Below are 17,845 nucleotides of genomic sequence, written 5' to 3' on the forward strand. Positions count from 1 at the left end.
ATACCTGTCCCCAACTTTCTTCAGCCAACATCCCACACATTGCAAAAGCTATCATTCCCTTAAGTATTCTATCCAGCTGCAACAAATCCCAGTCCCCCATCTAGCTAACCTATTTCACACCCAAAATCCCCAGCCAAATTTATAAACTGAAGCAATTATCTATACTAACAGCAATTACAATCTAAATTTAACAAAATACTACTTTAAAAGATAAACAGACATATGGACAGACAAACCTTACAGGGAAAATCACAAGGGCCTTTTCTTAGCACCACTGGATGGAAAATATATTTTTTGTATTTCTTATTGACAAAAATAGTATTAGTTCGCTATTGGGATTTGTGTGGCTTCTCTCCTGTGTGGACTCTCTGATGTCTCACTAGGTGTGACTTCTGAGAAAAACATTTCCCACAATGCTGGCAATTGTATGGCTTCTCTCCTGTGTGGACTCTCTGATGTGTCACTAGGTCTGACTTCTGGTAAAAACATTTCCCACAATGCTGGCATTTGTATGGCTTCTCTCCTGTGTGGCCTCTCTGATGTGTCACTAGGTGTGACTTCCAAGAAAAACATTTCCCACAATGCTGGCATTTGTATGGCTTCTCTCCTGTGTGGCCTCTCTGATGTGTCACTAGGTATGACTTTGAATAAAAACATTTCCCACAATGCTGGCATTTGTATGTCTTCTCTCCTGTGTGGACTCTCTGATGTGTCACTAGGTGTGACTTCTGAGAAAAACATTTCCCACAATGCTGGCATTTGTATGGCTTCTCTCCTGTGTGGCCTCTCTGATGTGTCACTAGGTATGACTTTGAATAAAAACATTTCCCACAATGCTGGCAATTGTATGGCTTCTCTCCTGTGTGGACTCTCTGATGTGTCACTAGGTCTGACTTCTGGTAAAAACATTTCCCACAATGCTGGCATTTGTATGGCTTCTCTCCTGTGTGGCCTCTCTGATGTGTCACTAGGTGTGACTTCCAAGAAAAACATTTCCCACAATGCTGGCATTTGTATGGCTTCTCTCCTGTGTGGCCTCTCTGATGTGTCACTAGGTATGACTTTGAATAAAAACATTTCCCACAATGCTGGCATTTGTATGGCTTCTCTCCTGTGTGGCCTCTCTGATGTGTCACTAGGTCTGACTTCTGAGAAAAACATTTCCCACAATGCTGGCATTTGTATGGCTTCTCTCCTGTGTAGACTCTCTGATGTCTCACTAGGTCTGACTTTAAGAAAAACATTTCCCACAATGCTGGCATTTGTGTGGCTTCTCTCCTGTGTGGATGCTCTGGTGTGTCACTAGGTTTGACTGCCGAGAAAAACATTTCCCACAATGCTGGCATTTGTATGGCTTCTCTCCTGTGTGGACCCTCTGATGTCTCACTAGGTCTGACTTCCAAGAAAAACATTTCCCACAATGCTGGCATTTGTATGGCTTCTCTCCTGTGTGGACTCTCTGATGTCTCACTAGGTCTGACTTCTGAGAAAAACATTTCCCACAATGCTGGCATTTGTATGGCTTCTCTCCTGTGTGGACCCTCTGATGTATCACTAGGTGTGCCTTCCGAGGAAAACATTTCCCACAATGCTGGCATTTGTATGGCTTCTCTCCTGTGTGGACCCTCTGATGTATCACTAAGTGTGCCTTCCGAGGAAAACATTTCCCACAATGCTGGCATTTGTATGGCTTCTCTCCTGTGTGGACCCTCTGATGTATCACTAGGTGTGCCTTCCGAGGAAAACATTTCCCACAATGCTGGCATTTGTATGGCTTCTCTCCTGTGTGGACTCTCTCATGACTCAAGTGTTCTTCTGTAAAGAAGAATAATGACAGATGAGACTAAAAATCAGAGTTAAGGGAAGAGAGTGTTACCCCATGATTTAGCCCACATTAACCCCTCCTTATTAGAGATTAAATTAAGAAAGATTCTGTGAGTAACCCAAGCACGATCCTGCTGCTTATGCCCCTAAATCCATGGAACGATTGTATATATACTTATAGGCGTTAACAAAGAAGAGATTGGAGGGGGCCTACCTTAGGGGAATCACTGGAAGGAGATATTCAGAGAAAGGACTGTTGAAAAAATATTCAATTAAACATGTGCAAAAATACTTTGATTGACAGGCGGCATCATATCCTGTGAGACTGCCATGGAGTCCTGAGTCAGAGCCCAAAGCATGATGCAAGCTAACTGCAGATGCCACTTAATGCTGTTTGGCACCAGGAGATGACTCACAACAATACAGTATGCAGCTCACATGTGGATTTGTGTGGATTGGATTGGAGTTGTGTGTACAAGGGATGTTGAACATGATGGAAGTTGGAGAGCATAGCTTGCAAATATTTGTATTATTTTGCAACTCAAGATAGAGAACCTCCAAGGATTACGATAAAATCAACTGTTTGTGACTTTTTTATAAGTGTGAAAAGTGGTCAGTGCATTGCCAATATCTATATCTGGCTATTTACTTCATTACTCTGCTATGTTATTGCTGAGCTGCATCTGAGAGTGTCACCCTCAGATTGTAGTGTACACTGGCTTTTGAACGTAATCGAAATTCAGAGCCGAGAAGGACCTGAGAGCCAGTGCGATAATCCTTTCTGTCTGAGATATTTGCACCAAGCACCCATTGCATTCAATTTGGTTTCAGATCATTTCCCCTCCACAGGAAATATTCTAAAGTGACTTAAACTTTTTGAACACTCAGTTACATGGATTTGTAACTGGTTGACTGCTGAACCCAATGGGTGCTCAATAATGGCTCCTTTTAATCCTGGAGAGAAGTGACTTGTGGGGTGCCACAGGGTTTTCTCCTGGGCCCAGTGCTATTCAACATTTTTATCAATGACTTGGATGACAGAATTGAGGGTATACTTATCAAATTTGCAGATGACACCAAATTAGGAGGAACAGCTAATACTCCAGAGGACTGGATCAAACTTCAGAATGACCTGAATAGACTAGAAAGCTGGGTCAAAGCTAAAAGAATGAATTTCAACACAGAGAAATGTAAGGTACTGTACTAAGGGCGGAAAATGAAATGCACAGATATAGGATGGGTGACACCTGGCTGAACAAGACTACATGTGAAAGGGAGTCCAAGTAGACCACAAGTTGAACATGAGTCAACAGTGTGATGTGGCAGCTAAAAAGGCCAAGGCAATTTTCAGCTGCATTAATAGAAGTATAGTGTCTAGACCAAGGGAAGTAATAGTGTCACTCTATTTTGCGTTGGTCAGAGCCCACCTGGAATATTGTGTCAAGGTCTGGGCACCACAATTCAAAAAGGACAGAACAATGGAAGCAAGGCACAGGAAAAGAGGTTCAACCTAAACATTAGTAGGAACTTCCTGACAGTAAGAGCTATTCAACAATGGAATATTCTCCCTCAGAGCATGGTGGAATCTCATTATGGTTATTATTATTCTTCTTATTAATTTCTAAATCACTCCTTCCTTGAAGGGTTTTAAAGGTCTTTGAAGGTCTATAAACAAAGGCTGGGTGGTATCTGGCAGAGATGCTTTCAATGTGTATTCCTGCATAGCAAGGGGTTGAACCAGATGGTCCTTGTGGTCTATTCCAGCTCTATGATTCAATGATTCTAAAGTTGAATCATAGTGCCATGATAATGTAGTATGAAAGGGACCTCAGTCTTCATAGGAAAGGCAATGAAGTCAGCTTCCTTACCCACAGAGGCCACATTCTCGTAATTCTCCATCATCACATAATTGTACATAAGTCGCTGCTTCTTCGTCAACAGATTCCATTCATCCTCGGTGAAATATACTGCCACATCCGCAAAGGTCACCTGCAACAGAAAATAGCCCTCATCCACAGAGTGACTAAGCAAAGGGGGAGGAAAGTACATGGTGCATCCAAATATTTTTTGATCACTTTAGAATTCAGTCCAGGAAATAAACTTTAAATTCTGTCAGCAAGAAAAAAGCTACTGCCTTTGAGATCCAGTTTGTCTCGAATCTTTTCAATATAATACACAATATAATTTAGGCCATGGCTGGGATATTGAAGATGGATTAGGATACTGACTATCCCAACACATACAGTACATTTAGCCACCAAAGAATTATGGTGCATTTAGACATTTCTTGCCACATTTCAGAGTCAAACATCATTTTTAATAACAGTTCTGGGGAGCACTCTGGGCTTAAGGGTCACTGGGCCCACCCCCAATTTATATCCAGTGACATTCTCCCATAGCCCCCAACATTTCACAGATTGGAAAAGCAAGATACATGTGGATAAGCAACCCAGAAGGAAGTAAAGATGGCCAAAGTTGTTTATGAGGAAGATCATACAAGCTAGGAAGGGCAATGGAGTTTCCTTTTGCTTCAGCCTCCTTCAAAGGGCCATATCCTGTCTCCTTCTTTCCTCTTCTCTCCCCACTTTTGAGTTGATGGGCTGCAAACTCAATTGCACTCAGGAACTGAAGTGAACTGAGAGGGGAAAAGTGGGAGGAGAAGAAAGCAACCGGGACATTTTTAAAATCCCCTGAAAAAGAAGTTTGACAGAGGATTAACCAGGACTGTCTCTGTCAAACTTGGACAGTATTTTATTTACTTCCTTTCATAAATTGGCCCAGCAGTGGCACAGATGAAGCTATTAGGATAGTGACTCACCAAAGAGTTGTTGTACCTCGGCATCCCCGTTCTGTTGGAGCCCAACTCCCTCCACTTGGCCTCTGTGTCAGCCATCAGGTGGGCAGGGGTCCTGGTGGTCCTGCACTTGGTCACTTCCAGCAAGAGAGGCCCCAAAGCCGTGTCCAAGGAGGCCGAGATGAAGTTCCTGAGAAAAGGGACCAGGGTTAGGATTGGCTTGGCAAGAAACCCTGCAGCACTCAAAGATACAGAGAACAGCATCCTGCTGGTGACATACACAGGTGACATATGCCTCTTTTGGGCCGATGCAGAGCTGGGTATCCCCTTCCTCCCTCTGTACCAAACAAAGCCCCCTGGAGCTAGCATAGATTCACTCCAGCTCCCCTACACAACAGATACTCCATGCCTTCTTAGAGTGGTGGGGGATTAGGGGATGGGGAATTGGAGAGGGCCCTGGTTATGTCCCCGTAGCTAGGTGTGAAATGAGTGTATCATTTGTTGACGCCTCCTGACCTCCCCAGTGGCCCTCAGAGGAAGATGTCTTCATTTTGCTTCTCACTACATAAACACAGCTGGATGCTTCCCTTAAACCTCACACCCAACACTCTCACTAAGCATGGAATGGCGATGTGGGATTGCTTCCACAATTCTTTGGTAGGACCTGTGTCAGTGAATGGCCAGTTTTAGCCTGATTCCACCTGGAACAACACTGGAGAATAGAGGGTTCTGCTGGGTCAGGCTGTCTGGCCTGGTGGTTCCTCATTCTCCCAATGGCTCAGTCTCTCAGCTGCAACCTTTCCACACAATCCTGGACTGAAACATTTAAACAAAGGTCCTCTTCCAGCTCCAGGAATAAAGACCTACCTTCAATACAAGGACCCTGATTCCTGCAGCCCTAGAAAGGCCTCTCCTGCAGTCCTTTATGGCTGGAGCTTCCCTGGGTCAGAGTCCGTCTCCTCAGCCGTAGAGAAGGGTTGCTCTGAGTGCGAAGGAGGAGGAGGTCCACAGGGCTGAGGGAGGGAAGGCAATGGGGAAAAGGTCAGTGCCAATGGCCATGGAGGGCAGAAGATGACAATGCCTAGGAAACTCATCTGAGTCCCAGCCCTAGGAATGAGTGGCAGGAGTTAGTCCAGGGGGCTGAGGGGGTCTCCTTTCCCAAAGGGGGAGGCAAGGACCGGTTATTATTATTTATTATTATTTCTATAATGCAGATAAAGCCTAAATTGGTTATAAAAGGATAGAAGCACCCAAGTCAAATTTTTATCCTTTTAAAAATGGTTTTGCTTTTTTAAAATATAAGCAGTTTGTTTTTCAGTCTAATCCTTATTCTTCTTGTTGTTCATTGTTTGTATGTTTGTTTGTTTCGTTCTTGGTAATATGAGTTATTCTGGTCTGCCTCCTTCCTTCTTGCTTGAAAATCTATTAATAAGGAAACTGGGGAGACTTTTAAAACCTCCCAAAGGAGCCACTTTTAGCCTTTTTTGGGGGACTAGCATAAAAGCCAAAGCCCAATGTTTGTGAAGAAGAAGAATAAGGCTTGTATTAAAACTATCCTCATCATTTCTGATCCCTTTTGAAACCCATGTTCCCCAGAAGGAGCAGAGCTGTGTAATAAGAAAACCCTCTCAGAAAAGAGACCCAAAAGACACACAAAGAGACAGACTTCCTTCCTTTTGGCCCAAGGAGCCTGGCCTCCTTCTGACTCTGGAGCCTCAGGAGAGAAAGAGGAGCCTCTCTTCAACTGAGGCTCAGAGAAGGTTCCGGAACATTATTCCCCACAGTCACAAGCAGCACAAAATGGCCACCAGAACACAAAATGGCCGCCAAAACACAAAATGGCCATCAGAACACAAAATGACTGCCAGAACACAAAATGGCCACTGGAACACAAAATGGCTGCCAGAACACAAAATGGGCAGCTGAAACACAAAATGGCTTCCTCTGCCTGAGTGCTCAGCAGTTGACATTTGAGGCCTTCAGGGGAGAGAGAGAGACAGAGGGGAAGAGTGGAGGGAGGTCCTGGAGGGAGGGGGCATTGGGAGATATAGGGCCTTCCTGAGATATTTGGTGTTTGCTTCCTAACAAAGGGGTTTCTGGCCTCATAAAGGATTTGGGGCAAACTGGATCTGAAAGGCAGTAGTAGCCTTGTCTCTTGCCAATGGGATTTAAAGTGTATTTCCTGGACTGGATCTCCCAGTATCCACAGGGCCAGAAAGAAGAGGGGTCCAGCCCTGCAGTAAGGCCCCTTCAATCCCTCTGAAACAAGGACTACAACTCCCACATCTTTCTTTCTTTCTTTCTTTCTTTCTTTCTTTCTTTCTTTCTTTCTCCTTAGCTGCCTTGTGTTAGTGGTGTTACTTCTCTTGTTGTTGTTGTGTGCCTCCAAGTTGTTTCTGACTTATGGCGACCCTAAGGGAAGCCCTTTGCAGGCTTTTCTTGTCCTGAAGTTCTTTTTCAAGTGCCTCCTTCTGAGGCTGAGAGAGTGTGAGTTGCCTAAGGTCACTCAGTGAGTTTCCGTGGCCAAGAGGGCATTCGAACCCTGGTCTCCAGGGTCATAGTCCAATGCTCCAGCCACTAAACCACGCTGGCTCTTTCTTGAGGCTTTGTTGTTTTTTGTGCAGTGGCTCCAAGTCATTGTTGACTTCTGGGGAGCCTCTCCTGGGGTTTTCTTCGCAAGAGTTGTTCAGAGGTTTGTCATTGCCTTCCCTGAGGCTTGGAGAGTGTGACTTCTTGCCCAAGGGACCCAACTGGTTTCATGGTAGAGTGGGGCACTGACCTCCAGAGTTGTAACCCAACACTCAAACCACTGCACCACACTGCCTCCCGTTCCCATGTACAACCTGAGAAACAATTGCAGACTTTCTTCTGTTCTTCATTTGTGTCTTCAAGTAGTTTTCAACTTATGGCGACCCTAAGGCAACCTTATCACGGGGTTTCCTTGGCAGGTTTCTTCAGAGAGGGATTGCCATTGCCATCCTCTGAGGCTGAGAGAGAGTGACTTGCCAAGGGTCACCTAAGTCCAGAAGACACTGCAGCAATTATCCAATCTGAGACCACTTTAACTGCCCTGGCTCAGTGCTAGGGAATTCTGGGAAATGTAGTTTTGTGAGACATTGAGCCTTCTCTGCCAGAGAGCTCTGGTGCCATAATAAACTCCAGTTCCCAGGATTCCCTAGCACTGGACCAGGGCAGTTAAAGCTCTCTCAAACTGGACTATTGCTGCAGTGTATTTTGGACCTTTCTTTGCCACAAATTGTCCATAGCCTGCAATGCATCTCCTAATTCTGTTGGTAGTCCCTCTCTCCCAAGACTTTCTCATTTCCCCCCAAAACCAGCACAAAGCTGGCAGATGGAAAGAGGTTTTAAAGGAGAATTTAAATCTGCCATATTTGTTTTTAAAAGACTAAATGTCCCAAATGCTATTATCAGTTTTGTAGCTATTATTACAGAAAGAGGTAGAGTGCAAACTCCTCAAGTACCTTTATTTTCTGGAGTGAGATGGGCTTTTCCAACTGACTCACTGTGATGATCTCCGGTGGTCCAAGCAGCCAAACTGCGGCCCTGTAATAGTAATAATAATAATAATAATAATAATAATAATTTTATACCCCTCTCTTCAGCCAAAAGGCTATCAGAGTGGCTTACAAAGTGCTCATTAGACATTTAGACATTATGGCTCTTAGCCCAGCAGACCCTTAAATTCCTTAAATCATGCTGCCATCATCCAGTGAATTATAAAAGGATTTCCCTTAACCTATACTGGGACCAGTTAAGGAACCTTATTTCTCCTTCTTTACTGATCTTCCCAAGCATCAACCAATCCAAGACACGTGTAAAAGGAGCGTTGAGTAGTAGATACTCTAAGGAGGTATGTATTATGAATAACAAAATGTATAACTGAAATATAAGTCACACAAGATATTAAGAATCTTGCATGTACAATATTTGTAAGTATATAATATTCAATTCATACAAGCTATTAAAATAATAAATAGACCTAAACGTCCAATTCTGAGACTAACTTCCAAGATCCGCTCTTTAACTCTCTCTCTCGATCTCCAACCGACACAATTCCCCCAACTGTCTCTTGGTCTCTCAGGCCTTATATCTCCTTCTCACGGAAGCTTCCAGAAGGACCTTTATCTTGCTCTCTGATTGGTCAAGAGAGCCTTCTGTAGCAGTGATGTCACTCTGCATTTGCATAAACCTCCCTTTTCTGCCTGAAGAAGACCTCCATTGACTGGAGCCCAGTCATTGCACTTGCCCAAGGCAAGCCTTGCACCTATTTCCCAATGTTGCTCTGCCTTCCAGTTGTTTCCAGGTCTTATGGAGACCTTATGGGAGTCTCTGAAGGGGTTTTCTTGGGCAGGTTTCTTCAGAGTGGGTTTCCCATGGCCATCCTCTGAGGCTGAGAGAGTGAGACTTGCCCAAGGCTTCAGTTCTTTTGGAAGCCTTTTTGCTTTATCTTCTAGAAGGCAGCTGAGGAGTTGCTTCTTGCATTGAAGAATGAGAGGAACCTTCTTGCATCCAAAAGGCTAACATTGTCTGGAGTTATGTCTGATAATATGTATATATAGGATTGCATTACATGCTCATTTATTAAAAGGTTTATAGTGCACCCCATATCATAGGATCTCATAGATATGTCCCTTAATAGCAGTTAACCAAATTAAATAGTATATAAAACAAAAACATGAAACAAGCTAGACAAGAGGCCTCCAGGCTGCACTGGCCCTTTCGCGTTGGCGGCAGCAATGGAGCTGTGGCTGCAAGGAGGCCAAGCATCAGACTCCTCTCTGCTGCCGCCTCTGCCTCTGAGTGAGGGCCGGGTGACCGGGCTGGGGGCTTCTTGGTCTCCAACACACGAACCTGGCTCTTTTGTGCCAGCGGTGGCGGCGAGGAGGCTGAGGAGGCCTCTTATGTTGCTGCTCTGCCACCTTGGCCTCCTCGTTGCCAAGGCCAGGGGAAAGGCCAGGTGTTGCTGCTGGAGGCCAAGAGGCCTTTCCCCCGGAAGTGTGCTGGCAGTGGAGAGGAGGCCGAGGAGCAGTGACAGAGGCCTCCTCGGCCTCCTCTCCACCGCTGCCACGGCGCAAGGGCCGTGTGGGACTATTGGAGGCCAAGAGGCCTCCGGGTGACCACCCGGCCCTTCCGCGGTGGCGGCAGCGGGGGCATGCAGGCTGAGGTGGAGAGGAGGCCTCTGGTGCTGCTCCTCCGCCTCCTCTTCGCTGCCACTGCCACAATTACTGCTACCTCCGCTGGCCTCCAACACTCCCACGTGGTCTTTCCGCCGACCGTGGCAGCGAGGAGGGAAAAAGTTGGGGAGGGGAGGAGAGGAGATGGACTTTTGTTCCCAATGTCCGTGCGCATGGACTTGAGCATACGCGGATTTTGGAATACGTGGGGGGGTCCAGAAGGGATCCCCCGTGTATACCAGGGGCCCACTTTATTCGCAAGCAAAGGAGGGCCAAGAGAGCCCTGGAGAGCCTTGCCTTGGAGTGGCTCTGGATCTCTGGTACCGCAAAAAACTACCAATCCCAGGATTCCACAGGAAGGAGCCAGGAGAGTTAAAGCAGTTTCGAACGGGAATATTTCGGCAGTGCAGATACAGCCTGAGCTGGATGTAAAAGGGCAGAAGCACCCAAGTCTGGTTTTTTCCCTCTTAATAATGGTTTTACTTTAAAAAAATAAGCACTTTGTTTTTCTGTCTAATCCTTATTTTTGTTGTTGTTTGTTTGATTCATTCTTGGTAATATGACATGGTCTGGTTTGTCAACTTCCTCCATGCGTAAAAATCTCTTAATTAGAAAACTGGGGAGACTTTTAAAACCTCCCAAAGGAGCTCCTTTTGGACTTTTTGGGGGGACTAGCCTCCTCTTAGAAGCCAAAGCCCAAGGTTTGTGAAGAAGAAGAATAAGGCTTGTATTAAAACTATCTTCCTATTTCTGATCCCTTTTAAAACCCATGTTCCCCAGAAGGAGCAGAGCTGTGTAATAAGAAAACCCTCTCAGAAAAGAGACACACTTCCTTCCTTTTGGCCCAAGGAGCCTGGCCTCCTTCTGACTCTGGAGCCTCAGGAGAGAAAGAGGAGCCTATGTTCAACTGAGGCCTCAGAGAAGGTTCCGGAACATTATTCCCCACAGTCACAAGAAGCACAAGATGGCTGCCAGAACACAAAATGGCCAGGGACTGGGATTCCAGCCAATTAGGGCCAGGGATGGTGGGAGGGAGGGGATTCCAGCCAATGGCAGCCCTCAGAGTGTCCTCAGGAGGCAATCATGTGTAAAATACATATCATAAAAACATCACAAAGTATAAACATTTCAATTACAGTAATTGCAGGGCAGTTATGCTGTTATGACCAGAAGTAAACATATATACAATTATAATTACATATACCGTATTTTCCGGTGTATAAGACGATCCCCAACTTTTCCAGTTAAAATATAGAGTTTGGGATATACTCGCCGTATAAGACTGAGAGGGACATAAATATGGCTGAACTTATGCTTTCTGCTTCTGTACATGGCTTTGCAAAAGAATCAGTGGTTACAGTAGACTCATAGACTGAGCTACAGAGTAAAGTGTACATGGGCCTTACCTTTTGCTCCTGTGTGTGTCCACTGTACACACTCACATCACACGCACACACTCACCCTCCCTTCGCCAGAGCTTTGAGAATACAATGCTCTCCCTTTGCTGTGGCCTTGAAGGGAACAGGATCATCCTAGCTAGTATCTCTTTGCATTCCAAACTCATAGCAAATGTAATAGCAAATGTAGAGCCAATAAGAAAATGTGTGACCATTGCATGGACAGTGAACGCAACCAATTATTTGTTGTTTAGACAATAGCCAATTAACTGCCTTTTGTATAATCATGTGTGTACCAAATAGCCAATTAGGCTAATGCTAGGTAAACAATGATCTGTGTTTTACTATAAAAACTTTTGGAAATGGCTATTAGGTGCGACAGCAATTTTATCACCATCTGCTGGTGTGCTGTCGCCTTGGCCAAATAAAGTGCGTATTGCCTATGGACATTTCGGGTTCTCGTGTCTCACTCAAGGACACTCCTTTCAAATGACCATATTGGGAATGTTTCCCTAACAGAACTATGACTCTGAAGTTCAGATTTGGAATCCCAGCTCTGCCATGGAAGCCCATTGGGGGACTTTGAGCAAGTCACACTCTCTCAGCCTCAGGGAAAGGCAATGGGAAAACTATTCAGAAGACATTTGCCAAGGAAACCCTGTGATAGGTCTGCCTTAGGGTCACCATAAATTCAAAACGACTTGGAGACACGCAATAATAACAACAACAAAAGCAATGTCTATTATATAAAATGGCAAAAACAAGAGTTGCTCTTGGAATTTACATTGTGTTTCTATGTTTTCAAGCTTTGGATGGTTCAATCCATGGGTAAAGAAATCTGTAGATAGAGAGGTCCATCATCGTCCTCCTCATCATCATCATGAAAAAATAGAGGGTCTTCTTTATCAGATTTTTATCAGGAGGGCGACTAAAATGGTGAAGGGTCTGCAAACCATGTCCTATGAGGAACGCCTTAGAGAGCTGGGGATGTTTAGCCTGGGGAAGAGAAAGTTAAGAGGTGATATGATAGCCCTGTTTAAATACTTGAAAGGATGTCATATTGAGGAGGGAGCAAGCTTGTTTTCTGCTGCTCCAGAGACTAGGACCCGGAGCAATGGATACAAGCTACAGGAAAAGAGATTCCAGCTCAACATTAGGAGGAATGGCCTGACAGTAAGGGCTGTTCGACAGTGGAACCAACTCCCTCAGAGATTTCGGTGAGTCTTCCTCCTTGGAGGTCTTTAAGCAGAGGCTGGATGGCCATCTGTCAGGGATTCTTTGATTGAAAGTTCCTGCATGGCAGAATGGGGTTGGACTGGATGGCCCCTGCGGTCTCTTCCAATTCTGCGATTCTATGATTCTATGATCAAAAGTGTTAAAAATCAAACAGGAGAAAGGCACCACTGTTTTGTGCATTTTGGATGTTATTGTTTACAGTGTGGCCAAAACACCTTCTCCTGGATAGACTTTCTAGATTTCAGGACACTATATTTTTTTTAACTTTGGTGCTAAAAGAAAAAAAACACATAGGGCCAACAACAATAACACAGATTATTGAAGAGACTTGACAAATACAAATATTTACAAGCAACAAAACTTGTGAAACATACTAAGGCGGGGTACAGGCCGCCAGAAAGAGGCGCGTCCCCGGCGCCACTCTTTCCTCTGCAGAAGCACTGCAACAACCAAATTGAGCAGCGCTGTTGCAGAGCAAAAAAGGAGCGCACGGAAGCGGCTCCTTTTTGCGGCGCACTTCTGCCACCCCAAAGAGCCCGCGATGGCACGGGTACGTTGCAGTTGCACCGCCCCGTTTGGAGGTGGCACATCTGCAACATCACCGTTATGCGCCGCATCTGGTGGGTGCGCTGCAGCTGCGGCACCCTCATCACTTTCAAGGGTTGCCATCTGTGTGGGCACTCCGCCTACCAGGCAACCCTCACACGTGACAAAGGTGCCTCAAAGGCTTCTAAAGGCTTCTAAAAACAGATCAAAGCAGCTAACAGTAAAAGCACTGGTAAAACACAATAACAACTTGTAATTGTTGTGTCCCAAACCCTCCCAATTCCTCCCATCCACAATAAAATACAATTAAATTCTTAAACAATTATTAAAACAATTATTAAAAATAGGGCAGAAGCAGTTAGAGCAGTTGCTGAACAATTCAATTAATAAGAGATTGCTGGAATGCTAATCTGGAAAGAGATATGTCTTGATGAGCTTTTTAAAGCCTTAAAGACTGGTGATATATCAGATCTCTTCTGGAGGCTGTTCCATAACTTGGGAGAAGGTCCTTTGTGTACCTGCAAAGAGCCTTGTTATTGCTGGCTGCAGTAAGTTTTTACTAGAGGACCTCAAAGTGTGGGGCAGATTGTATGGGAGAAGGGTATCCCGTAAGTAAGATGGACCCAAGCCATGGAGAGCTTTAAAGGTTATAACTAAGACCTTGTACTGTCCCAGGAAATTAATGAGCAGCCATTATAGGTGTGATATGGACACCTCTAGATATTCCAGTGACCACTCTGGCTGCCATATTTTGGATTAGTTGAAGTTTCTGGACTAAGTGCAAGGGTAGCCCTATGTAGAGTCATTGCGGAAGTCAAGACATGAGGTTACCAGCGCATGCATCATAGTTTTCATGTCCTCAGGTTCCAGGAAGAGGCGCAGCGTATCAACCAAAGCTGATAACAGTCACTCCTTGCTGTCGTACTTATCTGAGCTGACATCTGGAGTGACAGATTCAGGAGCACCCCCAAATTGCAAACATAGTCCTTTAGGGGAAATGCAACCGCTTCCAGGACCAGTTGGCAAACCTCCATACCTGGATTAGGACCTCCAACAATCAGCACCTCCGTTTTACCTGGATTCAGTTTCAGTCTGTTTTTCCTCATCCAGCCCATTACTGCCCCAAGACATTCATTCAGAGGGGAGATGCCAAAAGCCTAGGCAACTCCTGCAGCAGCTCAGAGGCCAGTTGTGTCAGCTTGGCTAGGGAGTCTGTTAAGGAAGGGGGAGGACAGGAAACCAACAGATTCCCCAGACTTTCTCTAGCCTTTAAGCTGAGGTAAATACATTCAATGTGGTCCATCATACGGATAGGTATCCTGCTCAAGGCAAGATTGTCTTTATGGACGAAAGGCACTCCCCTTACCTGCTCACTGACAGAGAATCCGGATGGTAAGGCCCGAACCCAGGTGGCTATCTTCACCCAGCCAGGTCTCTGTGAAACAAGCCAGGTCAGCCTCTTCATCCAGGACTATGGACTATCTGCGTTGTATTTTTGACTGACCTGGCATGACACAAGAGCAGGGGAGGGTTCTCTGGTTGGTTTGGTATGTTCTCCAGCCCTTTTGGAATAGCAAGGTGAATGGAAGGGGAGATAGATATCTGTCAGGGTCCTAATTGCAGCCCATCTTGCAACACAAAAGGCAGTACTTTGAAAAAGGAACAGCTTTTATTGAAGAAGAAGAAGATACATGTAATAGAAGTGACATTTTTGTCAGGAATGAAAGAAAGTATCAACATATCCCTTTTTTAACCATATGAATCCACCCCACTCCATCTACCAATAAAGCTAATTAAGTGGCTAGCCCTTTCCCGCACAGCGTTCTCCTGCCCTTTTCTGCGCAGTGTCCTCCCATCCGGGATCCTGGCAGCTTTTCTTAAAGCAATTAAGCTCTCATGTGCCTTTTCTCAACCACTGCACTTGTGGCCTTGGACCACAGAACTCAGCCACACAACAGTTTAATTAACATTATGGCTTAACAATATATATAGTTATCTATAATATAAAACCCTATCAATCTCCACATAATATGAGACCGTATGAAAATATAATAAGCATAAACCCATAGCAACATAATGCAATATAAAAATATCCCTGGTGGTGCAGTGGTTAAATGCCTGTACTGCAGCCATTCACTCAAAACCACAAGGTTGCGAGTTCAAGACCAGCAAAAGGGCCCAAGCTCGACTCAGGCTTGCATCCTTCCGAGGAGGGAGCTAAAATGAGTACCCAGACTGTTGGGGGCTAGTTAGCTTACTTGCAAATTAGCTTACTTGCTGTTCACCGCTATGATCTCTGGAATAGCGGTATATAAATAAAATAAATTATTATTATTATTATTATTATTATTATTATTATATAAAAATACCAATAACTCTCTATGTTTCCCCTCCTTTTCCAGAGACCAGCCTTTTAAACTCAAGCCTCTGTTAGAAAGGTGATTCCCACACATTCCAATCCTAGCAAAGAAGCACATTCTTTTTTTTTATTAATGTTTTCAAAGTTTTTGACAAACATGAGATAACAAAAACATAGAACCAAATACATTATACAATAATAACACATAAAATATACATTTACCTAGACAATATATCCCCCACTCAACCTCATCATTAAACATTTAACACTAATAAAAAAACACTTAACATATACTGTACCTTCCAGCTGTCTGAATCCCTATACAGTCTATCAATTTTACATTGTCTTTATCTTACATGTTATTCAGATGTTTCCTTCACAAAGTGCACAATTAGTTCAATCCCATTTCAACAATGAATTTCTTATTGTATTGTTTTTGAACAGTCTTTTACCCTGTAATTTACCTTAAGTGAGTAAATCTATATGAACATATTACTAGTAAATGTGAACAGCATACACTCAATTTAATACTCAATTGTTTTCTTCACAGAGTACACAAATTGTTTGATCAATTTTTTCGGAGTGGATTTTCTATCATTTTAGCCTGTTGTTTTTTTCCTTGGTTTTCTTTGCCTAAAGAATTGAGACGGTCCTATTGTGACTTCAAGGTGGTGCTCTTTACCTACAGGATTAAGACTGGCCCATTACAACTTCAGGCTGATGTTAGTTACCTGAAGGATTGAGATGGGAGAATTGTCACTTCAGACTGGTGCTCCATGCCTGAAGGATTGAGAAAGGTCCATTGCGTGTCAGAACTAGTGTATAAGGGTTCTGTCATAAAGGGTAAACATATTAGGGTTTGGTTATTAAAGTAGGAGTTATAGTTGTAATTCATAGTAGGCAGTGTGGAGTGATGGGTTATAGAAAGTACGTAATGGAAAATGATAGAAGGACAGATGGAGTGGCTTTTAGATGAAGGAGGGCGTTTGGAGAAGGGGATGGGGTTGCAGCTGGAGATGGTTATCAAGGAGGAGGGAAGCTGGCTTGGGAACACCGCTCTTCAAGGTGAGGCTGTCTGGGGGAAGGGAAGGGGGAGTATACACAACCTTGGTATCTATGCAACCTCCGCTTGTGTTGCTTTAGCTTGGGAATTGGGGGCTGGCTTAGGGAGGGGTTGAGCAAGGTCCTTTGGACTTCAGACTTTGCAAAAAGGTGTTAATGGATGTTTCTGCCTGGATTTATCAATAAAGCTTCTTTTGTTTCAAATGGGTTTTATTTTTTGAGCAGAGGACTGACTCCAGATCTCACCGTTTGCAAAGTCTCACAGTTTTAACTCCAATGGAGACCCAGGAACAAAAAGAGTTCATGGAGAACCCGGTGGTTCTGGAGAGTCCGGTGGTGGAGGAGCAGGTGCCTTCTTCAGAGGAACTAGGGCCAAGCCCAAGACTGGGAAACCTCCTGAAGCTCACACCATCCAGGCCACCACTGGAGGATTTAGGTTTCTAGCCCCAGACTGGGGACAGGAAGGCCGTCGGGGGGCAGAGAGACAGCCTGGGACCTGGCAGTGGGGGAGTCCCTTCATAGCTGCCCCAGCACAGAAGAACCCAAGGAAGACGTTTATCGAATGGAAGAAGACATAAAGGAATTAAAGGACCTTATGCAGTGGATGGTGCCCAAGTTAAAGATGCGGAGGAGGAAGATGTCAGAGGTGAACCAAGGGCAGCTGATGCTCCTTGCCTGAAGCAATGAGACTGTCCCATTGTGATATTTGGTTTCCAAACTCTTCACCATTTTAGTTGCCCTCCTTTGGACATGCTCCAGTTTCTCAATGTTCTTTTTGAATTGTGGTGCCCATAATATTCCCGGTGACCAAAGCAGAATAGAGTGGCACTATTACTTCCCTTGATCTAGACACTATACTTCTATTGATGCAGCCTAAAATCGCATTGGCCTTGTTAGCTGCCGCAGCGCACTCTTAGCACATGTTCAACTTGTGGTCTACCTGGGACTCCCAGATCACTTTCACACGTACTTTCATTCATCCAGGTGTCCACATCCTATATCTCTGCCTTTCATTTTTCTGCCCTTAATGCAGTACCTTACATATCTCCATAAGGAATTTAATTTTGTTCGCTATGGCCCAGCTTTCTAGTCTATTCAGGTCATATTGAATTTTGATCCTGTTCTCTAGCGTATTAGCTACTCCTCCTAATTTAGTGTCATCTGCAAATTTAATAAGTATGTCCCAAATTCTGTCAACCAAATCATTGATAAAGATGGTGAATAGCGCTCGGCCCAGGACAGAACCCCACTGGACACCCTACTGGTCACTTCTCTCCAGGATGAAAAGGAGTCATTGTTGAGCACCCTTTCGGTTTGGCCAGTCAACCAATTGCAAATCCATGTAACAATTTCCTTTTCTAGCTTGTTCCATGTTTTTGTGTTATATACTGTTTAATTTGGTTAACTGCTATTAGTGAATTATCAAGAGTGG

General features: G+C 44.4%; 1 protein-coding gene and 1 pseudogene across 1 annotated transcript in view; one reads left to right on the forward strand and one right to left on the reverse strand.

Moving 5' to 3' along the window:
* LOC149301496 (uncharacterized) overlaps positions 1–17,845 on the forward strand; it is a 303,670-nt gene that overhangs the window by 112,464 nt on the left and 173,361 nt on the right. The gene's annotated exons all lie outside the window — the stretch shown is intronic.
* The window catches only part of LOC149301499 (uncharacterized), a 65,361-nt pseudogene continuing 47,710 nt past the window's right edge, over positions 195–17,845 (reverse strand).

Source organism: Sceloporus occidentalis, unplaced genomic scaffold (assembly GCF_023333645.1).
Source record: "Sceloporus occidentalis isolate IW3139 unplaced genomic scaffold, rSceOcc1.0.p SCAF_21, whole genome shotgun sequence".
NCBI classification, from domain to species: domain Eukaryota; kingdom Metazoa; phylum Chordata; class Lepidosauria; order Squamata; family Phrynosomatidae; genus Sceloporus; species Sceloporus occidentalis.